Raw genomic sequence first — 25,419 nt, 5'->3', positions numbered from 1 at the left:
GCAGTTTCTGTTACAGTAGAGCCTACCATACGAGCACCAACAATTTGACCTCTTTGAAAGTCTGAGAGATCTGCCATTTTTATAAATTATAACCAACTGGTTTAAATATCTGTAAAAAAACTATTATTTTAATTAAACATATCAAATAACAACAATAATAAACAAAAAACATTTAACATATGTCAAGTTTTGATTGCTTTAAAAATGTTCAAATATTATGATGCCAAAATGTTAGGTGTTTCTATTATTTTGTCCAACCCCCGTACCAGTCTACCCCACATCCCAAAAATATACAGAAAAGTATTGGCTTCCCCCAAAATTTGAAATAGCTTATGCCATAAATATGACTATGGTGTTAGAATTTAAGTATGATATGCTTGAATTTGGAGGCCTCCGTCACTTTACATAACTGGTTTACTAAAAGGACTTGCTCTGCAGAGTGTCTCTCTTTACCTCCCTGGCGTTCAATTTCCCCAGGATTTCTATGCAAAAACAAAAAGTGATCCAATTAATTTTTATAACCTTTTTTTTTTTCTTGCAACTTGCCAAAATGTGTCAAGCAAGGGTCTAGTATACAGTGCAGGAGAGTATTGATGTGTATGCACGTCAACACTGATCATAGCATGTTTTGTATTGACGTGTATAACCCTCAATACTGCTAGGGAGGTTAAGGAGAATTTCTCTTAGAAAGAAATAGACATTTGGAGGAATTACAGTTTTGACGTTTAGTAGACACGTTTTATGGGTAGGTACAATGACATAGAAAAAATATCCAGTATGTAGGCCAGACTAGCAGATGATAAACACCATAAACATGAGCCATTGTTATGAAAATATTCTCACAAGTACATTAAACAATGGTCTTAGAACATATTACCTAATTTCGGGGTACTAACAGAGGAAACACCATATTTGGCTTTTCCCATCTGAGCAGGCGCAGATAGGGTCATCCGTCACAATCCCATTATCAGCCAATTGCATGTGATGGGGACTGGGCCGTCCCTGCTTGGTGATGTCACATTTAACTCCTTAGAAGCTAGTATATAAATTTAGGCCGGAGTTACAGAGCTCACTTTCAGCTTCCACCTTTTAGCTTTAGACTTCACTTCTACTTTCATTCATTTACTTGTATGCTGTATATAGGCCTAAGTGCAACGTATCATAGATTATAAGATAAAGCCTGGTTACCATTCACAAGGGATGGACCAAGAGCCGCAACGCTAAAGATGACTTAAGACAGACCGATGCTTTGCTGAGGTAACGAAGATAGGATTGCTGAACACATCTGTATATCTGTTTTCCGAATAAACCCCTTAACAACGTCTAAGCAGTTCTATCTCCTGTGCTGTTGCTGTGATGAGTGTCAAGTTATCACACGTTCTGTGATATGGTGCTGAACAAAGGTGTAGTGTTGTTGCCCATAGCAACCAACAATATTTATTACAGGATTAGATTGTGATCACCACTGAGAGGCAGTTGGTGATAAGTCTGTAAACTCTGTAAAGCATTGCAAAAGATGTCAGCACTATATGAATACAACATAAATAATAATTACAGGTAGTTCTTGGTTAATGAATTAGATAGACTGTAGGTTTGTTTTTCCAGTGCTTCAAGTGTGCTCCTGTGCCTTCAATGTTCCTCTGGAGTCCCCCTCTGTCCCCTGTGTCTCCAGTGTGCCCCTCTGTGTACCACCACTGACTGTCACCACTATCCCAGGATTTTTAAGAAAAAGAAATCTTCATACCATGCATTTCAAAATATAGATTATCTAGATTATACGTATGATTGAATGGTCTTTTGATATGTGGAAAAAAAGTAATTAATACTACATTTACGGTAAGTACAGGAATGCTAGCTTTTTGTTGACCAAACTGTTCCTTTGATGGTAATCATAGACACTAAAATGTATCCAGTTGAGAAGGTCCAATTATTCTGGTCAATTTTGGGGGGATTTATTTTGATGTAACAGGGTAACATTTTAAGCCCTAATCATATATTGGCATGGTTCATTTTGTTCTGTCCAGATCTGTCACCCACAGTTACAGTGGGGTGCCACTGCAGTCACGCTCAGCAGCAATAAGAGGCTGTTTATTATTATGGGGTAACTGCAGACACAAGTGGTAAAAAAAATCCTGTCCCAATGTCATTTAGGTACATTAAATTTAATCCAAAAGTTACTAAGTGGCTGGCAGATGGGATGTTGGGTGGCCAGCGCGCAGTTCAATCTCCCAGGTGGAAGAGGCCTTATACAATGCAGGGGAAGCTGTACTTGATCAAGCCAGGATGAATTCAATGTCCAGCTCTGAAGAGCTTTTTTTTCTCCACTACTCTGCATTTGAGAATAGCGATATTTTTGCATATGGGTCAGGTAGGGAGACTGTTTTCCTCAAGGATAATAAAAGGTTTTCTTTTGTTTGTAAAAAGAGAAATTTAACAATTACATCTCTTGGCACTTGCTCGGGAAGATGTGGAGGCTTTGGTAAGTGATGTACTCTATTGATGGTGAGTTCAATTGCAGAAGTGTTTGGAAGCGCAGCTTGTGCTAAATTGGTTACATAGGCTCTTAGGTCATTTGGAGTTACGCTTTCCGGAATGCCTCTAAGGTTAAGGTTATTTCGCCTACATCTATCTTCTAGATCTGATGCTTTAGATTTGAGCCAGGAGATGTCATCAGACTGCTGCTCAGAAGTGTCTACCATAGTATTATGTTCGGTGATCAAGGCGGATATTATGCGTTCGTTTGCATCCACTCTATCTCCTAAGGTAGTAAGCTCCTGTTGGAAGTTAGCCTGCATGTGTGAAAATTCTGTGAGGAGAGCAGATTTAACAGATATCAATATGTCTTTTATGTACGCTTGAGAAGCTGCTTGTTCCGTTGCTGGGAAGAATGAAATGTCTGTTATGCCCTGAAGTGCAGTGTCTGAGGCATGTTGTAATGCGCCTACCTTCTCCAGGCCATCAGGAGCGAGACCTTGCCGGGCTGTTAGATGGGGAAGACGGGTTTGAAAGGCAGGGAGGAGAGAGTGATCATGGAGTTGTCTGTCTCTCCGGCAGGGATGCTGCTCGAGTCTCCTTTGGTGAGCTGTGTAGAGGTCGTGTGCGTCATCCCGCCGGCGCCATATTGGGCCTTCCGTGCTGATTTGTGTGACCGCTCACTAAAGAAATCAGTGCGTTTCTTCGGTTTTAGTGCCAAAATTCTTCTTTTGCGGGTGGCGTCTGTCTCCATCTCAGGGTCCTCTGACATTTTAGCTGCTCTGGTGGAAAAATAGCACTGCTTTGAGCCGATTTTGGTAGCACCAAGGCAGGAGCTGCAGGCTCACACGTCCGTCCTGTAGTCCATCATGGCCATGCACCCCACTACTCTGCATTTAAAGGACACCTGAAGTGAGGGGAATATGGAGACCATCCTATTTGTTTCATTTTAAACAATACCAGTTGCCTGGCAGTCCTGTTTTAGGCATCAGTAGTGTCTGAATCACACAACAGAAAAAAGCATGTGGCTATTCCAGTCAGACTTCATTCAGAAACATCTGATCTGTATGATTGTTCAGGGTACGTGGCTAAATGTATTAGAATAACAGGGCCCCTAGTGTGCAGAGGCAAAGGGGAAATCTGCTGGTGGTCCCCCCCCCCCAGATTTCAGACTGCACCCTACAATGTTAGGGGCTTATGGTCCTGTGGGCACCATCAGGTAAGTTTGCTCTTAGGCTTTTTATCCTTTATCGACCAATCATGTGTACGGTCATTATATGTACAGAATGCAGATGCTTCCACCGTTAGTGTAGGGATCCCTCTAGGAGATTGGCCTCGACTCCAGCAGAGGGGCTTAACCTACATGCATGTTGGATATGTGGCACCAACAATCTTGTTTGTCTTGGGATGTCGTGTTAGCCGCTGGCTATCTGTGAGTTTTAAACCCAGGTTCCTTTACAATTTAGATATGTGCATTTGCCCAGCCTTGTGGCCTCCTTATCTGATGGTTATCGGCCTGATTGAGTGACTACCGATATTTAGCCTCCATATAATTTTCACTTCAGCTGTCCTTTTAAAGAAACAAATAAAAAATCTCGTACTGCTTTATAAATATAAGAAGCCTTAACTTCCTTTCCCTGCTGCTCTCTTAGATTACTAATACATTACTCACTTGCACAAGTCCTAGTGCATACCCTGATGCAAGAGGGTGCAGTGAAGTCCGTGCGTGGCATGTTAGGGATATCTTTGGATTGGCAGATGGTCAGGCACTTCAGATGGCCTTCTACACCAATTTAGAGAGTTAGGCCTCTTTCACAAGGGAGGCTGAAGGCTGTGAATTAACCACCTCTCTGCCTTCCCCATGCACTTGCCAAGCAATGCTAACACTCAGTGCTACAGTACCCAAGGAATTGCATGTGATCATGGCTGTACTCCGATGCAACCTTTCACCTTTTTTGCCACTGGCTAATGGCACCACATGTCAAACCATTACATGGTTCATGTTGCACACACTGCCATTTGGCTGCATTTCAATTGTATCAGAATACAATTGACTCATTAGTCATGTGGTATGTGCAGAACTAGTGTTTTTTGTAAAGAGTTCTTACTTATATCTGTTGATCAGCATGGCATCCAGAACTTACTTTTCACCAAATGTCATATTTTAGTGTTGCATAGAAACTGCCTAGTCTGCACCTTTAAATCATCCTCCCCTAAAGAATTCTAAGTTTTCTTTACATTATTTGGCGCTAACAAAAAGCCTCCTTAAAATATGAAATCCTAATAAACGTCTTTTCTTGAAGTTTGAGTAAATTCTGTAACTTATTCATTTCTTGTGTTTTATTCTGCTGCTGCAATTCTGAAAGTATATCCAGTACAGCAATAAAGGGAATACTCCATTTTTATGTCACTGCAGATCTACAAAGGCATGCTTTATTAAAACACTTTGCAGTGCCTTCCCCTTAATATAGCCATGAGTTCCCTTCAGCCTAGAGAGAGCAGTGATTCAGAGTTGATGATGATGCAACCTGACTTCTTTGAAGCTCTACACACCAAAACATCAGACTGCTGAGTCACTTTGAACTGTATTAAATGTATTAGGTCACCAGGCAGCAAACATCAAAGGCCGAGCATAAAATTATGTCCTTCAAACAGATGTTTGCAGATAAAATAAATAGTCTCCAAATGCACAAACTATCATTCAGTTTTATTAGGAGAAGCTTAAAAAATGCCAAAACATTTTTTTTTCTAAGCTAAAGTTAAAGTGTACCAGAGACGGCTACTATAAAAGATTATACATACCTGGGGCTTCCTTCAGCCCCATCCGCACAGATCGCTCCCACGCCCCCATCCTCAGTCTTCACTAGCTCTGGTACTAGTTCCTGTAACTTCGGCCAGTTTGCGCAAGAGAAGTGCATCCTCTAGCAGCTGGTAGAGAGATACGTAAAGAGCGCACTTCTCTTGCGTCAGACTGGCCGCGACTGGCTGAATTTATGGGACCTGGTACCGGAGCTGCAGAAGGCTGAGGATGGCGGAGTGGGAGCGATCCGTGCGGATGGGACTGGAGGAAGCCCCAAGTATGTATAAATCTTTTTTAGTAACTCGTCACTGGTTTCCTTTAAGGGCCCGTTTCCACTAGCCACCGCGCGCGGCACTTCCGGGTCTGCGGGTATGCAGACGAATCCCAGAAGCCGTGTCATGCCCGGCTATGGGATGCGCTGCCTCCCAGGCAAAAACTGAGGGCAATGCCGGCCAAATCGCTAGGGCAAGCAATTCGGCCGGCTGCGCCATTATTTCCTATGGCAGAGTTTCCCCCGAGCGATTTGCCTGCGCGGAAACTCTGCGGATTCGGCCCGGTTTCCGCACTAGTGGAAATGGGCCCTAAGTATTCAGAGTGCCTTTCTAGCATTTACTTCTCTGTGAATCATTTCCATTGGTCCTGGGAAAACAATATTGCCTCTCTAAGCAACTTACTGATGGTTACTTTCAGCCAATCTCCGTGTATATAAAAGTGATCCTACTTGACTTATCACATTCTAGTTTCAATGTGAAGATTCATTTGTTCACTATTTCTGGGAAGGTTCTCATTAATCCAAGACATGACATATCCAAAGAAGTAACAAACTAGCTTTACAACTTTTTTGTGTTGTTTAACTGTAGTCCTGAAAGTCTCGGGATCGTCTTCACCACATAAAAAAAAAGAAAGAAGCAGGTCTGCAACAGTAATGAAATGCACAGTGGTGTAGCTAAGGAGCTGTGGGCCCTGATGCAAGTTCTACAATGCCCCCGCCCCTCCCCCCCCAAGCAATCTATACATAACAATTGATACGGCGCACCAAAACTTGCCAATGGTAACTACAGTGTCAGAGAGTTGCAAGAAGGGGATGGGGAACAGTTTGTTAATGATTACCACAATTCAAAGTATCTATTAAAGTGATTCTAATGAGCACAGGACCAATAGAGAGCCAACACTGTAGTTGAGGGCCCTTCGGGGCCCTTCTGGCCCCAGGGCCCCAATGCAGTCGCAACCTCTAATTGGGTCTATAGTTACGCCCATGCTTTGTAAATATCTGAGGATGATTTAACCTTAAAGAGACTCTGTAACCTCAAAGACCTCCCCTGGAGGGTACTCACCACGGGTGGCGGAAGCCTCCGGATCCTAATGAGGCTTCCCATGCCGTCCTCTGTCCCACGGGGGTCTCGCTGCAGCCCTCCGAACAGCCGGCGACAGACCCGACTGTAAATTCAATATTTACCTTTGCTGACTCCAGCGGGGGCGCTGTGGCTGCTTTCGGCTCCGAACTACACGGAAATACCCGATCTCAGTCGGGTCCGCTCTACTGCACAGGCGCCGGAAACTTGCGTCTGCGCAGTAGAGCAGACCCGACGGCGATCGGGTATTTCCGCCTACTTCGGAGCCGACAGCCGTCAGAGCGCCTGCGCAGGAGCCGGGAAGGTAAATATTGATGTCATCTTTCACGGAGGGCTGCAGCGAGACCCCTGAGGGACGGAGGACGGTGTGGGAAGCCTCATTAGGATCCGGAGGCTTCCCCCACCTGAGGTGAGTACCCCCCAGGGGACGTTTTGACGTTACAGATCCTCTTTAAAAAGACAAGTGAAGTATGGTCCAGTGATATTCGAGGAGCAAAAACGCAGACATCAAACCAACAAGTGTTGATTCCAGTAATATCTTTAATGACCAACAGTACATGGTTTATTGCAAGCTTTTGAAACCTTTGGCTACTTCTTCAGGCATTATACAGAACTGGGTGAGAACCATACAAAAGTGAACGTCACTTTTGTACAGTTCTGAGTCTGACTCAGTTCTGTATACTGCCTGGAGAAGAAATTTAAAGTTTCGGAAGCTTGCAATAAACCATGCACAATTTGTCATTAAAGGTATAACTGGAATCGACCCTTGTTGGTTTGAGGTATGCACTTTACAAACCATTGATCTCTGCCTGAACAATTAAGTGAGAAAAAGTGAGACACTTCATGGGGTTTAATTATGCTACTAATATGCCCCATTTCTGTCCCCAAGTCTCACTGATTGATCAGCCAGTACCTTTTTATGTCCAGGTGTGCTTATTTAAGTGTTTAAAGTCTCCAGTTGGAAGAAGTTAAGCAGAAAGCAAGTCCAAGCAGACTTGCTGATTGCCTGAAACTTAGTTTTAAAGCCCAACTTAACCCAGCATTGTGCAAGGAAAATTGTAATGCAATCAGGTTGATAAGGAAATAAAGTGTAAATATGGGTACACAGAGTGCAGAACTGGAACTTAGCTTTAAATGGTATTGGCAATAATTTAATTAGTGGTCAGGGCAATCAAAAGTGACACTGAAGCTAGGTAGAGTAATGGAGGTGACTACAATTTCCAGAATAACTACAGAAAGGGTGTAGCAAAAGGCAGTGACTAGACAGTGACAGGTAGTGAGTGACAGCATGGTGACAGAGGCAGTGACTAGATGGAACATGGTAATAGTGGATGCAGATGTCCTGTATAATGTGTTCCCTTCCTTTTATGTGTTGGTGGAGCAGACCTTGCCCATGTGCATCTTTCAGTAATTTTTCGATCTCATAAAGAAGACTACCTCTGAATGTATTTGTCACCTTTCTCTATTTGCACAATTGACCAACTTAATTCATATTCTGTTTTATGTAATATATGTGGGTGGGAAAATCCTGTCAATCAATGTACTGACCCAGCTTTCTTTATATGCAGATGGAGGCGTGTAGTTCGCTGGAAGGTTGGGTTCTCACCGCATTCACCTCACTTTTCTAAAACAGAAATAGGTATATTTTGATCGACATGTGCTTCGCTCTAAGCTCCTCCCGAGCCCTTCCTAGTCTGACCCTGACATCTATCCAAAATTTTAAACAAATCAGACAGAGACAGAGTGGCCAATGCCATTATACACATTATTGCAGATTAACTGCAGGCAGCTAGATAACTATTCATAGGCTCAAGCCAGTAAAAAAAATACCCATCGCCAAAAGGAACGCTTCCTCTAATTGGGGCAATACTTCTCTCACCTGCAATCATTCCACTGACCAGTTGCATTGTTGGTGGGACTGTCCTTTAATATTCGAGTTCTGGAATGTTTGCCTTTCCCTAGCTTCTGAAGTTTTGGAGATGGCCATACCACCTGATTCATGGGTGGCTCTGTTTTAAAAGCACCTACATTTTCTATCAAAAATCCAAAATAAATTATTAGATCATATCTATAATGCTGAAAAATCTCTTATAGCGGCATACTGGAAATCTCGTCCTTCTTGAGCTTTCGTAGTTTACTAAACCCAGGAGACTTTTTATTGCCATTAGAGATAAGCCAGAAACATTAATTGATATATGGAGCTCATACATCTTTTGGTCTGCCATCCATCTCAGGTAGTTTATGTTCCGGTATTCAGATGGGCCGTTTATGATTTGGGTGGTTGTTTTTAGCTATGTGATGTTTCTTGTTTGGTCTCCTCTGGCCCAAGGATGTCTACAGAAAGGTGGGAGGAGGGATCTATGGTTAATAATGTTTTATTTTATTTTGGGGATACATTTATTTATTTGTTTCAGATTTTTTGCTTTGTATGTATACTGCTGCATGTTCTTAAATATGTCTTTTCCTGGGCCTCAGAAGGGCTCTTTTTGGAGTCTCGCTTTAAGGTTTCTGTGGTATAGGAACATTTCTGTCAGTTTTTTTTCTTTTCTGTATTTGTTTAATTACTGTTTGTTTTATGCATACTAGTTTTGTAATTTTTTTGCAATACAAAATTATTGTTGTAAAAAAAGTCTTAAAGGGACTCCGAGCTCACCCAAAAAAAGAAAGTTGTACTCACTAGGGGCTTTCTCCAGCCCAGTGCTGGTCGGGCGGTCCCACGACGGCGTCCTGGCTCCTCTCCTTCTCCCCGCTCCGGAATGGCTTTAATCGCGCATGCGCAGTACTTTCACGCCGGCCGCCGTGATGACGCGAGGCGGGCGGCGTGTGACATCAGCCGCGTCATACGCGGAAGGAGCAGCCCGACACTCTGCCAAGTGTCGCCCGGGCTGCGGCCTGTCAGCCATTCCGGAGCGGGGAGAAGGAGAGGAGCCAGGACGCCGGCGTGGGACCTCCCAACCAGCACAGGGCTGGAGAAAGCCCTTGGTGAGTACAACTTTCTTTTTTTGGGTGAGCTCGGAGTCCCTTTAAATAGCCTCCAATTTAGGGGGTGAAACATGTTGGGTTGGTGTGTGGGGGGGGGGGGTTGTGAAGTAGTTGTTCATATAAACACTTTGTTATACACTTAAGGTGGCCATACACTTAAAAAATTTGCAGCAGATTCGACCATCAGATAGATTTCTGTCAGATGCCTGTCAAGTCGAATATGACAGGAATCTATCTGATGTGTGCCACACACTAGGAACAGATTCCCAATATTGGAAATCTATGCATTACTGCACCATTAGATCCAATGCAACTCTATGGGCTATCGATCTGCTGCCAGCAGCAGATCGACCTAGATTTTCCATCCTGTCAGATCAAATTGATTTAAATTGGCCGCAAATCGATAGATTTGTTGGAATCGATTTCTGGTCGATTGACTCCATAGAATCAATTGATCGAGGGCTGAAATCGACCAGTGCATGGGCCCCTTTAAAGTTGATAGATGTTAGGAGACATCATCATGCCATAAGAAAGACGTGTGTATGCACGCTTAATGTTAGCAACAGTTGTTGAAAATGGAAGCCAAATGTTGCAAGATGTTCTCATGGTAATATGACATGCTCATTGCAAACCTCCCCACAGAATGGAGGCTTGTATTGCCTGAAGCTCATCTGGAACCCGCTGGGAGCGCACGTCTCTCTGCAAATTTACATGGCCATTGCCAACTACTTATTCAGAAGGCACCCTGGCTCTTCTGCAGACTGACCTTGACACAACTGTCACAACTATGACTTTTGCACCATGTGTTTCTATAGAAGTTGTCACAATAAAGCAGCATCTTCTTCCATACACTCAACTCTATGTGAAGGTCTGTTTTTTTCCCATCAGTGCGGGCTGCTGTCTGGACTGGCAGCTGCTTGAGCTTGGCAAATCATGCATGCTGATTGATATAAACACAGCCAGCAATAAACCACCACCAACCACACAGAAGGAGGAATGGAGAGGTATCCTGTGGCCAGCCAATTGGCAAACTGTAATGTATGCTAATTGAGACAAGTGGCTAGCTTGTACAATCTGGTACAGTGTTAAATGATCAGTACCGATTGGTCCAACCAGTACAGTTTGAGCATGTGGTTACATAGAAAAATAGCTAGTGTAAAAATGAGACAGCTGATTAACATTACCGAGAGGGTTAGGGAGGCTCTCATTTGTAAAATATAACTATAGACCTTTGTACCCCACTTTCATAAACATTAAACAATGCACACATTGGCCTCAATTCACTAAGCTTATCTCCTGTCTTTAATAACTCTTCTGAGCTGTTTCTACAGTTATCACCATAGTGATAACTGTACAAACAGCTCAGAGGAGTTATTAAAGACAGGAGCTAAGCTTAGTGAATTGAGGCCATTGTGAACAAATTTAAAGAGGAAAGAGCAACTGACATATTGCAACACATTCTATAGTTTGCACATATTGTAATACACAAAGTATCAGTTAAAATGTTTTCTTAATGTGTGTAACTCCCATTACTTACTACACTGCATGTCTGTCTGTTTTCCAGAAATGTTCTGTGTACAGTACATTACAATAATGAAATCCACTTTGGTGCTCATATGTAGACATGCACACTGAGTTATATGTGCTAATGCATTGCATTATTGTGGAATGCAACACATATATGGATATATTCACTATTAGTTGGTAAAATGTCCGTGTTTTAGGTTCCCCTTAAACCATGGTGTCAGTTTCTAACAATTTCTGTCAGTTTCTTTCAAACACTATCTGACTGGGATATAAATCCCCGCCCCCTTTAATACAGAGTGGTGACATGCACAGGTATTGCTATTTTTTTCTCCTATATTGAAATGTTTTGCCAGTTCTTTAGCATTTGTGATTTGGTGCATGTGTTTCGTTTACTAAAGTGAGCCGAACATTTTTTTTTGGTCAGATTATAATATGCACAAGGGTGGCCTAAAATCACGTGAATATTTCTTTGTCTTTTTACCTAGTAACGTTTTTTGGAGGTTTTTTTCTTACCAGACTGCCAATAATAGATTGTAATTTAAAATTAGTGAATTGTAGAAATAGTGCCAATGAAAACTGAATCTAGAAAAAAAAAGATGCCAAAGAGTATTTAGTCATCCTCGGGAGTGGAAATGTGAATGTCTAGTTGGAGGTCATGTGGAAATGAATGTTTTGATGTTAACCTGAAGGACAAATTGCACCTCTAGATATTGATCTTCCCTCATCCAGCAAATCTTTCACATTGAGTGTCAAGTAAAATTCTTATTAAAATATCACTCTAATGAGTTATATGCGCACACCAGTGCATATTTTTTTTTTCTGTAAAATGGTTTAAGGTATAAATTAACTTTGCCATTTTTTTCTAGGGAAGCAGTATGCAAACTGTTAAAAAAAAAATAGTTGGAACACAGTGTAAATAAAATAAGAATGTGATGATTTGTAAAAAAAAAAATTAAATGTAATTGAAAATCGTTCAAAGACAAGAAATCAAGTGTGGTGAAAAATATTTCACCACTTCCAAGCTATACACGTTGTGTTGCGATAACATTGCAATGCAACAGTGGTGAAATGTCACATCGCTGCGTTAGACCTGCAGTGCAACTACATGGTGTGCATGCAGTACAATGAAAGTATGCTTTTCTGCCACTAAATGCGCATGTCTTCCAGTAGACACACAGCATGCTGTGGTTACTCTGACGGAACCTGCCACACCTAATGTAAATGTGCCATATAAATACAATTGCATTACGTTGGCATAGCAGTGATTGAGATGTGAGTATATTGTCCATTACACTGCAAAGCTATGGACACAGTGTTAGGGCTGGTGCACACCAGAGCGGGTCTGAAGCGTTTTTTAAAACTCTTGCAGGGTGAAAAACTTCTGTCCTGCAGCAATTTTTAGATTTCTGAGGCGTTTCTGCCTCAATATTAAAGTATAGGAAAGCAGAAAACCGCTCTGAAACCGCTAGATCAGAGCAGTTTTCCAGGCGTTTTTGTTACAGTAGCTGTTCAGTAACAGCTTTACTGTAACAATATTTACATATTAGAGGTTTTTGGTATGCACTGGCCTTACAAGAACACCAACTCCCTCTGAATGTGATGCTAGGACAAAATACACCCAAAGTAATGTTTCAAAACTATCTAGGTTAATTGACAAAATGAGAGTAACATGGTTGAATATAACACCATTCCAGGCTTTCAAATGTAAGAAAAGGAATTTACCACTTTGCAAAACATGGGCAACTGCATGCATCTCCTTATACACTAAAGCATCTCCAGTGTCAATGCCACAGGAGTTTCAGCCCAAACCTGGACTGGTTCAAAATAAAAATAAATCTACCAGCAGGTGACAAAAGATTGCAACTCTCGCCTGTCATATTGACAGTGGGAATTGCAGAGATGTTAATAAATTATCAGCATCACAGCAAGACTCTTTAATTTACATAAATTCAGAATGGTGTTTACTAGAAAAAAAAAATCTTGAGGTGGCCACACACCATACAGTTTTTTAAAATATCTTTTTAATTCAAGAATTGCAATCAATTTTTCTGATTGTAACGTGTTTTTTGATTGTAACATTTCTCAAATCTGACCAATGTATTACCCATATTTTTCCTCAATGATGAGAAAAATGATTAAAATAGAAAAATGATTGAAAACTCAGAAAAAATTGCTTGTCTGTACATCAAGTAATTGAAAATCTACCCTACACCATTAAATTTTCATAAAAATGGATCCGAAAAATCCAACACTTCTGATCATCTTTTATTGAATAAAAATGGTAAATTCGATCAGATTATCAGATTTCTCAAACAAATAAAAAAAACAAAAAGCTTTAGATTTTTCGGGACAACCAATCGTTTTTATCAAATTGACGTAAAATTGGATTGTTTTAATGTATGGTGTTTTGCCACCCTTACTGTTCAAATTTACAGCACAAAATTTCATTGAGAGATTCAGAGAATCAACAGAATTTACCTTACACAAGGGACAAGGATGGAAACCTATATTAGATAGCTGTCATCTTTATGGCCTCAGTTGGCATTGTTTTAAAAAAACGACACAATTCTGTAGTGGAGGTCAGTGCATGAGACCAAGGACACTTTAAAAAACCAGTGTCTGTGAACACAGTTCATTACTGCAGCCACAAGTGCAAATTAAAAGTTTACCATGCAAAGAAGAAACCACATTCTAACATGATCAAGAAATACCACCTCTTTGAGTCTGAACTCATTTAAAATGGACTGCGGTGAAATGGACACATGTCCTATAGACTGACAAGCTAAAGTTACATTTTTTTTTGGAAATCATGGACAATTTGTTCTCCATACTAAATAGGAGGGCTACCTAGTTTTTTTTGTTTTTTTTTTTATCATGGTACAGTTCGCTGTTTGATGTGATGGTGCATAGGTTTTAGGCAACATATGCTGTCTATATAAGACAAAATAATTTACAGGCAAGGCTTTGCTTATTTTTGCAGAAAAGTGCCAAACCATATTTTTTTCCCCGACATCATGGCTCTAAAGTAAGAGTGCAGACTATAAACTGGGCTTGTTTGAAGTCCAGACCTGTTACCCACTAAAAACATTTGGCACATTATGAACTGAAAAATACAACAAAGGAGTTCCTGAACTGGTGAGTAGCTGAAATTCTACATCAGGCAAGAATGCAACATTTCACTGTCAGAACTACAGTAATGTATCTCCTCAGCTTCCAAATGTTTACATAGTGTGGATAAAAAAAGCAATGCAGCATAGGAAAACATGCTAAAACTTTGTTGAATCCCCTTGCAGACATACAATCCATAATGAGAATACATTTTCCAGAAACAATATGTATACGTTTCACCATTTTACTGGTACTATTTTCAAATAAATATAGGGTTTGCATGATTTGCAAAATGCTATATTGTGTTTATTTACATTTTGTACATCGTCCCAACTTTTTTGAAAATTAGTTTGTCTAAGGGCTCAGACAACACTATAATGGCCCATTCACACTTGCGTTTGCAAAACGCCGGCGATTTGTGCTGGCGTTTTGCAGGAGTTATTTTTCCGCGATTGCATTTAGCGCTTCTAAAGCACTGAAACGTGATCGCCGGGAAATCACCTGAAAATGGTGCAGACGATGCGTTTCGCGATTTGCAGCGATTAGCGCACATCGCCCAAGTAAGAATGGGCCCATAGAGTTTTATTACACTAGCGCTTTTAAAAGCACTAGCGTTTGAGCATTTTGCCAAAATTGCGGCAAAACATTCTAGTGTGAATGGGCCCTTAGTACTTTTCTGAGCGCTTTTTGGCCATCGGAGCTTTCTGAGAGCTTTTTAAAAAATGCTCCCATTGACTTACATTACAACAATTTTAATGTAAGTCAATGCGAGCGTTTTTTAAAAGGCTCTCCGAAAGCTCTGATGGTCAAAAAGTGCTCACAAAAGCACATAGTGTGTCTGAGCCCTTAGAGAACACTTTTTTTTATATGAAATTGAATTGTAATGAAAGGAAGTCTCTGATGCATATCAATAGATTTTGATTATCATGGATACCAAGTAAAAAGTGCCTATTCTTCTATCATTACTAATAAGCCTGGTACACACCTTCAATTTTGATTGGCCAATTTTATTACCACCATGTAGTGTGAGGGTTGACAGATATTGAATACTATGAGCTGATTGTGTAGGTAAACTCTCATGCTACATGGAAGTAGTAAAATTGGTGATTGGCTAATTAAAATGTAAGGTGTGAACTAGGCTTTACTTCCAGTGACTTACTATTCTATTGCCTCGTGCAATTTACACTTTTGTCTCCAGGAAATCACATGAACAGTAAAAAATATCAAAACAAAAAAATAAACTATTTTCCAAACAATTGCAAGAAAAACAAAATCGCTTTTATATTTAGATTTGATTGTTATTATTTCAAAATCTTCATCAGGAAGACCTCCGTAGTGTATAGTTCATTATTAGCTTGTAAACTGTAATGTACAATGTGTACACACACACGCACACATACACATACACACACACACACACACACACACACTTCCATAATGAAAATAAAATAGCATAATAAAAGTAGTCAGAAATCTACTTGCATGTTTGAAATGTTACACCGATATTAAATGGAGTCTTAACAAAGTATTGTTTTGTATAAATAATATGAATGTTATGCAATGTGAACAATAACTACTGAGTAGCAAGGTGCCGTGATCATTAACACCCTTGTCTTACAGTGCCAGAGCCCCAAGTTTAGCTCCTATCTTGAAATACTATCTGTATGATGACTGTATGTTCACTTTGTGTCTGATTTCTGTTTAGTGTCCTCCCAACATCCCAAAAATAAATGCACCTTTAGATTAATTGTCTCCCACGTCCACCGCCTTAACAATTTGGGGCACAGATGGCAGATAATGACTGAGGTTCACACATACATACTTAAACAGGGTAGTTTACTGAGATCCCTCTACATAGCTGCTGCCATATTTAGAGGATTTTGAGTCATACAGGAGAAAAGAGGTTTAGAATTTATTTTTTTTTCTTATTTTTACATTATCTTATTTCAACAAGGATTTTATTCAATTTATTTTTTGCACGCATGCACCCACCCACGCACATAAACACGCACGCACACACAACAGTTGTCCTTGACCATGGTGTTAATATTGATTTTTGCAATGTTTGACAAGGCTATTTACTGAAAGCTATTTTTAATAGTTAACTTTGCTTAAAATGCCATATCAATTTAGTTCATAAGTTACAAAGACCTTGTAACCTTAAATTAAAAATAATGGGAGTGTTTGTAGCGCATGTCTGACATCATATGTTTACAAACTTCTTATAATTTTGTAGAAGGATTGTTCTTTTTTTAAGAAAAAAAAGGAAAATGTAGGAAACAGTTTGGTTAAGAAATTATAGTATTTGGATAATTTAAATGCTGAAAAAATATTAAAGTTTAACTACAGTAATTGCCATTTGTTTAAAAATCCTATCAAGCTATGCAGCTAGACACTATCTGGCCTGCATCCAGCACTGTCGGGGCTGAAAAATGTTGTAAAGCGTGAAAACAAGGAATCCTACCTTAATCAAGTTACAAGTCAAGTGAAAAATGTGCACACAAGAAGCTACAAAGCAAAACGAATCCCATAACCTTTCATATATCTAAGCTACTTGAAACCTGCCATGAAATAAGTACAAGATGGATTCAAATAGAAAAAGTTACCTTTTTTTTACAGTCCTTCATAGACTTTTGACAGTGATATCCATAAGTATCCGTAAAATCTTTCTTTTTTTAACAGCATGAAGTTTGAAAGCCATAATTATGTTCTTCAATCTATAAAGAATCTTGTACATGTTTATCCAAGTTAAGCATGCCATGCGTGCCTTGATACTGTACAGTATGAAAAGGAGTTCTTTTATTGCTGGACCTTATATCTTAGCTCTGAAAGATATCACACTGTGCTCTCTTGCACTTTGCTTGCATGGTTCAGCACATTTTATCTTGATAATGAACTGACCAGACTTCTCACCCCCTGATGTGAGGTGGAGGGTCAGCCCCAATCGGTGCTGCTTCTGTTCTTTCTCGCCTAATAAAATAGTGCTAGTAAAAAAAGTTATCTAAACATTATGCAGACACATTTCAACAGAATGGACATCTTACCTTCTTGAAACCTCTGCATGACAAACCAGTTTCCTTTATGGGCATAAGTAAGTTTGCATTAAAAAACAAAATCAACTTCAATAGAATCTGTGTGGCTTTGAATCCTTTCCTATAAATTATTTATAATGACATTCAGTTTCTGGCAATGGTTTGTTATCTTGCTAATGAGTTGAAACAAAAGAGATCTTTCCCCTTTCTTTATAAACAACTGTAGACAGGTAAGATTGGCCATTTTTTAAGGTTTCGAAAAGTCGGTGCATACTGTAGAAACCTTTATTCTTCAGTACAGTGTGACAGTAATGCCATTGTCTGAAAAATTCATAGCATTACTTTTTTAAAACTTAGATTGCTTAAGATAAAATATTGGACCACGTGTGCCAGTAGTAACCTGAAACATATCAATTCATAAAGTCAGCATTTGGTAGAAACTGTTTGCTAGGCAATTATGTAGTAATAAATAAATTGGCCAATGATGCATTTTCTTTTTTCTTCTATTATTAATTCAGGTCAAGTAGAATGTTTTATATAGTCAATACTATATGTTGAAGTGATGTGTTATTGCTACATCAGAACAAATTACTTGCCTGTTGCTTAGCATTTTCAGTTAAAGACTGTAACTTAAAACTGAACTTGAGCATAATGCAGACACTGTTGTATAATATGTTTCAAAGGGTCATGAAAACTAAAATTATGCAGATTTGATGTACTAAAGATAAATGAACTACAACAAAATTATTTTCTTTTCAGCACTCCAAATCCCCAGCACATGGGGTGTTAAAAAATAGTTTGTACACATGTGGATATTTGAAGTGGAAACAGGATAGTTTTAATGTATCTTTCTTATTGGATGCCATCTCCATGCCCCTTGGAGTTTCTGACAAATAGAAAATAATTAGAATATAAAATCAGAATAATACAATTCATGTCTTTATGGTAGCTTTGCTTATTGAACTGCCATTTTGAATATACATTCCTCCTTATTACATGATTAGGACTTCACAAGAGTTGATCTTTTGAGGGAAACAGATGGATAAAAAGCAACATTTCATTGTGTAATGATTTCCTGTTTGTATAAAAAAAATATCATACGTTCATATATTTATAATTAACCAAAGCTTTTACAATTTGAAGAGGGAAATCACTTTTTATTGTAAGACTAAACAAACTAAAATGAATGGTTAATCACTCAATAATAATCTATAATTTGTACATATGAGTAAGGCTTAAAAACCAGGAAAATAGTTAACAATCTTGTTATACTAATATCAAAGTCTCCCTGGTAGTGAATCCTGCTAAAATCTTAGGAAGCTATGCCAAAAAATAAGATGCTCTTTTGCATGCAGTTCTGACACCCATGGATAGTGCTGCTGAATACTAATGATCCAGGTGATCATTTAAAGAAAATATACTGGTGTGGGTGCTTAATCAAGGAAAAATTTAAATCCGTAGCTCATTTTGCAAACTTTCTACCAAGTTGTTAAACAATCAAAAGCTAAAGCACTTATGTGGTGTATATAAACACGCACACATTTTAAAAATTAAGACAGGCTTGAAAGTTTATTGTAGCTTTATTTTTGTCAGCTCCATAAGGGGCTCCAGCAGCTTACTACCTACACAACTGATTTCAGTAGACATTATTTTAATTGCGCATGTGCGTGCACACAATTGTGCCACAGCAAAACCCACCTGCGGTCTTTCCCAACTCTACACATAAATGAACTAAGAAAATTCAAGATAAGCAGGCCAGCTGTTCATGGAACATTATGGCTGACTGGAAGATTTGAATGTATATATCAGGATGAAACTTATAAAGGTTGGCTGGATGCATGTGCATTATCTGTGTGTCAGGACTGAACTTTCTGCGAAATTGTTCCTATTTGTAATTTTCCACACAGAACATGAGGTGAAAACTGAATATTCAATTTTTGCTTCAGAAAGTAAATAAACATAGGCTGTGAAAAAAAAAATATTTTAAACACATTGCTCTTTGGTACCATTAGTATATTTTAACAATATGGAGGTTCCGTAGGTTTGTAAAATAAGAGCATAATTTTACTTTCAAAGTAAAATTTAAAACTTGAACACAATAACCCTTTCTGAAATGGTTACGGAGTTCAATAACACTGCAGGTATGCTTTTTTTCTAATTCCCTTTGTTGATTTATATCAAAGCTTCAAAATCAACATTATTAACAAAACCCCACATTACAAACCTTGTTTTATGAATATTAAGTGATTTGAAAATCAAGGTATGAATGGTTTTATGAGTAAGGCTGGAAACCCACTTGCATTTGCAAAATCACTATTAAAACGCTGAGGGTGATTTTGCATCTTAAAACAGAACGATTCCAAAGCCATTTTGGGAAAGCTTTTTTGGACCATCACTTTCCTCTATTACATCACTCTAAAAAAGCTGCAGGTTCACGATTTCTGCAAATTGCAATTGCTCTGTGGGCTCTGCTTCATTGACTTCAATTAGGAAGTGCTGTAGTGGGCTATAACCCTAAGGCTTAGAACTTGGAGTATGAAGCTACTTTCACATTATGCATGTTGAGTTGCACATCATGAAAAATAGGATCACAATACAACAGTGTTGCAAAGTCACATAGGGCCATATGCAATTCATTTTTTCACCTGAGTTTTCTCCTAGGTGATATTTTAAAACTTGTCAATAAAATCCCATTTAAACCCATTCAAATCCCATTTAAATGTAAGCAAAAAAATACTCAAAATAATTTTGTTAGTACTTTTTTACCTACTTTTTGATACTTTTTCCATTGCAAAGTACTAAAAAGTTATTTTACATCAAAGATGAACATTTTTCTCCTAGGAGAAAACTCAGGTGAAAAAGTGAATTGCATATGCCCCAGAGTGCGTTACTCGTGTAATGTGATGCATACAGTGAAGCATGCGGTGCATAGAAGTATGCTTTGCTGCAATTGTAATCACAAACATCATTTGATAAATGCATGGTATGCTGCATGTTGTTCTTATGGAATCTGCCGCACCACACTACTGACATGTAGGTGTTAATGCACCATAGCAATATAATTGTATCTCATTGCGATGCAATTATATTGTCTTTTGCAAAGGAATGCCACAGATGCAGTGTAAAAGTACCCTTACACTATAGCAATGGTGGTGTGCTATGTAATTAACTCATGTTTTTGGCATACATGTGTGTATAACTATGTGACAAGACTAAATACCCTTTAAAGGGCTGCAGACCAATGATATGGATAGACTAAATGGTAGTAATAATAATACTAATAATAATGCATCTTTTTTTCCCAGTAGATTTAAGGAATGGCATTTTTGCAGAATTATTGGCACTTGACAGGGTTTTTTTAAATAGCTAAATCTAAAAAACTGAAAACAGTGTTTTCATGCATTTGCAGAGAACTTTTTTTTTTTATTATTCCCAACACATTCTAGATAACACATTGTAAATTCCCAACACATTACTGGATATGTGATATGAAGACATTGAAACATCTCTTCTCATCATTGCATCCCTTTAATATATTACGCATATTGACTTTACTAAATTAAGCACATAGACTGAAGACAGCAAATAGTTGCATGAAATAAAAATTGAAAATCGCTGCAAAATAACATGGAATCTGGTAAGGTTGAATGGATTAACCCTTTACCCATGCTGGAAGATATTCATTTACTGATACTGCTCACTGTGCTTGTGCGATCCTGTGCGCATGCCAGTCTCCAGGGCTTTGCTGCAGCTTATCGGCACTCAAAAAGAGATTGGAGACCAGCCAGCATGGCTCTCAAAACATATGACCACCGCAAGACGCACAATTCACCAATTCAGATGATCAAAGGGAAGATTGTTTTTCAAAAGGAATTCTTGTACCAGGGCAGGAAAGGGTTAATAAACATACCATTCAAACGATATAAAAGCAACCCCACTTTAATTAGTCAATAAATATCAAAACTAGTAAAGTGTTATATTAAGCATGCTATTTTTAAGTTAAAACTGTCAAAGAAATAACATTCTGATTTACTAACAGTTTGTATTATGTGCATGTATGAACTGATTCTAAGAGAAATCTCAATGGATTATTCTATTTTTAGATAGTGGGGGTGGTTATTTAACTAACAAGTCATTTAAAAAATAATCTCAGTAAATGCAATTTTTATTATGGAAAACTGTTGAAATGTGTAAAAAAAAAAAAACTAATTTAATACATCGGTGAGAGGTTTTTTTTTAGCCAGTCAAAGCTCTGTAATACAGGGCATACATCATTATTTATATTTTAACTGTAATATCCTATGGTAAAATGTTAGAATACTTCTGCAACCTGTTCCCTGTTGACAAAACTTATGTATGGATATATCTACTTTCTCCATAATATATATAATTATCAAATTATATATGCAATGGTGTCCAATAAACACCAGAATGAGTGCTAACCAGTACCTAATGTGGCAAAGCAGAGCCTATAGATCTAAATAATATTCCCGTTGTTTAAACATATACATGTAATACGTTTATTGTATAGGCTGGCCCATCATCAACAACAACAAACAACATTTGTAAAGAGCTTTTCTCACCTAGGACTCAAATCGTATAAGCATGGCTCAGACCAGTAATTGGTTGATTGGTAAATTTTGGTGCAGAGGAAGATTTTGGTACAGAGGAAGCATTCTACAAGTTCATGAAATACCAGGCTAAACAGGTGGATTTTCAGTCTGGATTTGAACAACTCCCGGAATGGAGCTGTCTTTAGGCCTCTTGCACACTTCATGTGATTCTGATTTTTTTTTTAATATGATATGATTTTTTATTCCGGTTAAAAAAAGTACTGCAGGCTGCTACGTTTTTTAATCGGCATCCAAAATCGGATCGTATATAAAAAAAATCGGAATCGCATGTACTGTGCAAGAAGCCTTACAGGGTGCGGTAGGGAATTCCCTACATAAGCATATCCTATTCTTATGTGGACTTATAGTGTTGACTGCAGTTGTAAATATCAATTCCAAACATTTCAGCTTAGATCATCATATTAACAGGGTCACAGATTACAGTTTGTTAATACACTGAAATTAGTAGTTTAATAGTACAAAGGTATTTCTTTTAAAAATCTTTATTTTTTTTAAATAAATATACATTTGGGAATTAAATGACCAACCCACAAGGAATACCTACATTTTGTAAGGTAAGAGGGCTTGTTTAGCTGGCTAATTTTTAACTCAGATTTATTATCAGAAAGATGATCAGGTATCATCTGTTGTTTGGTATGGCAGCAAAGACAGAACAAAACACATCTCAAAATAAAAATAGCATTTGAAGAAACAATACTATGCCACTGTATTCTCTAAAATAAATGTGCCAGCTCAAGGAAATCTGAAAGGACTATGTTTGCAGGAAACATCTGGGCAGTTCACCGTGTGCGTGCGAGAGCAGTGCTGTCCTTGCATTCTGTCAGCCTGGTTAAATGAGTCGATACAAATACATCCCTTGGGTAAAATAGGATGTGCCTCTCTGTTGAGGACAGTATCCCTGTATAAGCTCAAGTCCAGTTGCTCACAGGCAATCTGAAAAACTGTAGACATGTGGAAAATACAGAAATACTGTCTATGAATTTGTATAAGGATCATTGGTAAGGAACTAGTTTTTGTTTTTGTTTTGTTATAAGACTGAAAAGAACAAAAACACCATTTTAACTATTTTAAGGATGATCATGTCTTATTTTTTTTTCCTTTTTACTAGGAACTGTAACGGGACACTTTCTGTAAAATAAGCAACTTTTTATTTTATTCTCCTAATGGTAAAATACAATGATAAATGGTGTCTTACAGCCAGAGTATAATAACAGCTGAACCTGCACAAAATAGTTTATAAACTGTGCAAACCAGCACAGGTTTTATTTTATTTATTTTTTTACTTCCAAAATATGATTTGGGTTTTCCTCATACCAAAGATGTATTTGGAGAGCTCCTGCAGATATTCTAAGAGAGCTAATGGGCACATGACCTGTTTGTTAGCGCACAGCAGAATGTCTTATTAATATGAAATTAGATTCTCTCAAGTGCTTTTTCTTTCAAGCAGTTGTTCCATGGTGGCCCTTGTGACAAATTTTTCATAATGCCTTCTAGTACAACATTATTACATTTTAAAGGAGACTATATCACAGTGGTAACATGCAAAATGTAATAGCCTTGCTAGACTCTTTTCCTAAGGAGTAAGTAAATGTATTATAGAGCGTTAAGCAAACTAAAATGCTGAGAAGACTTTTGCGGTAAGACTGTTCTCATTAGATCTAGACAGCAGTGGCTAGAGCAGATGTTTTTTCTCCTCCTGAAAGGAAAATGGGGCTCACATATGACAACTTAGGCAAAGGAAAAATAGGATAAATAGAGCTGTTAATCATAGCAACTTATTCTGAATTTTCAATTCCTTAGGCTGAACAGGAGGAGACATGCATTGTGTATTATTTGGTTTGTACATGAATTTTAGTGTTTGTGTACTTGTACTTAAATGTGATGGTATTAAAGTGTTTTCACAATAATGCACCTTACTTGCATTATTGATTTTTGTATTTGGTGTTTGAATTTGGGTTGCCCTCAACTTCAACATGAGCATAGGGTACTGGTTAATGACACCACCTCTAACCTAGGAGACTAGGGTTTAAATCTTTTATCTTTCTATTCAGTTCTCCTGTACTTTTTCAGTAAGGAGTCCTTGGGCAAAATTCCCTGACACTGATGCTGCCTACTGAGCGTGTGCCAGTGGCTCCAGCTCTCAAGCACTTTGAGTTTGACAGGAGAAAAGCACTATACAAATGTTGGAATTATTATTAACAGTCATTCTATTCAAAATGGCCAAACCCAAAATCTGCTCACATTCAGAGATCAGGTGGTAGGGTAGGCTTTCCTATAAGGCCTGGATTCTCCCATAATTCCCTTATCCATTTGCCACAGTGATATCATATCCATTTTGATGTTTTCATTTAAGTTTCTACTTTCCATTACAGCTGATTCTTTTGTTACCATTTTTCTTAGTCAATTTTAAAGATCAACGGTGTGCTCAGGTAATTTAGCTACCCCCACAGTTGTGGAGCTACACCTCCTGGTGATGGTGGATGACTTATGGTGGAATCTGGAAACCTGCTTTTAACTTTTCAGCAGCCCTGCCCAAGTTATCTTGTGTTGGATAACTTGGGGGAGGGCTTCTGCAATCAGCTGTACTCAGGTTGCCTACCCCAGCCTAACGCAAATAGGTTTAGGGAGAGCTTGATATTTACGTGATCCAGACGCAGGATCGGCTCTCCTTTTCCCCCCACTGAGCTTTGCTGTAATACTGACATCATTTTCTAGGTCACGATCACATAATATGACATGAAAGACCAAAAGGAGGATGCCACCATTAGAGTGGTGCTCATGGTGGAAGAACAGGACCGATCCTGTGTCCAAATTAGGTAAATATCAAAGTGCTCCCTGCCTTGCTCTGCATTAGGCTGGGGAAGACAAAAAGTATGCGGCACCAGAGCGCACATAAAAAAAAAGAAAAAAAGAGGACTTCGTGCTATTAGAAGCCACCTTTGGATTTTTTAATGAGTATGTGTATCTCTTACTTATTTAAACAAAGTTAATTAAAAGCCAAACGGATACACACACGCACGCACACACACACACAAAGTATTGTTTCTTTCTCAACAATAAATACTTGCCTTTTATTACTGATCCTACTCTAGAATGATCTTAGTTGTTTATTTCAGAGTCCCCAGTACATGTCTGCATTTGACTCTCACTCTTTGTATGATTATATACAACATTAAGTCCATATCTGGGAAATTATATAATCAAGGTGTCCATCAAATCCCCTCTCAATCCTTAGTGAGGGTTACGGTTGGTCAAATGGAGGATTTTAACTTGAATGAGGAGTCTCTGTCCCCAGGTTATCTGTGGCCCTGGAGGAGAGTTAAGGCAAGATAACTTGTTCGGCAAAAAGTTAGCAAGTTCAGATACAGATACAAACTTGGAACACTCACTCAGGTCTGCAAGTACAACAAAGCTCTGGCAAATAGCAGGAGGAAGAGATGGTTCTTAAAGAGATACTGAAGCGAAAAAAAAATGATGATATAATGAATTGGTTGTTTAGTACGGATATTTAC

The 25,419-nt window shown here is 38.6% G+C and overlaps 2 long non-coding RNA genes across 2 annotated transcripts in view; one reads left to right on the top strand and one right to left on the bottom strand.

Annotated features, from left to right (window-relative positions):
* Window positions 1-17,115, bottom strand: part of LOC137548087 (uncharacterized) — a 126,717-nt gene extending 109,602 nt beyond the window's left edge. Inside the window, exon 1 of the long non-coding RNA XR_011026664.1 lies at window positions 16,848-17,115. This is a non-coding gene — a long non-coding RNA (uncharacterized lncRNA). The remainder of the gene's footprint in view (window positions 1-16,847) is intronic.
* A 138-nt stretch (window positions 17,116-17,253) lies between these two features.
* LOC137548076 (uncharacterized) overlaps window positions 17,254-25,419 on the top strand; it is a 31,710-nt gene continuing 23,544 nt past the window's right edge. The window contains exon 1 of the long non-coding RNA XR_011026663.1: window positions 17,254-17,332. This is a non-coding gene — a long non-coding RNA (uncharacterized lncRNA). The remainder of the gene's footprint in view (window positions 17,333-25,419) is intronic.

This window comes from Hyperolius riggenbachi, chromosome 1, assembly GCF_040937935.1.
Source record: "Hyperolius riggenbachi isolate aHypRig1 chromosome 1, aHypRig1.pri, whole genome shotgun sequence".
In the NCBI taxonomy this organism is placed as follows: Eukaryota; Metazoa; Chordata; class Amphibia; order Anura; family Hyperoliidae; genus Hyperolius; species Hyperolius riggenbachi.
Note: the sequence above shows the minus strand (reverse complement) of the source record. Positions and strands in the feature narration are given on the sequence as shown.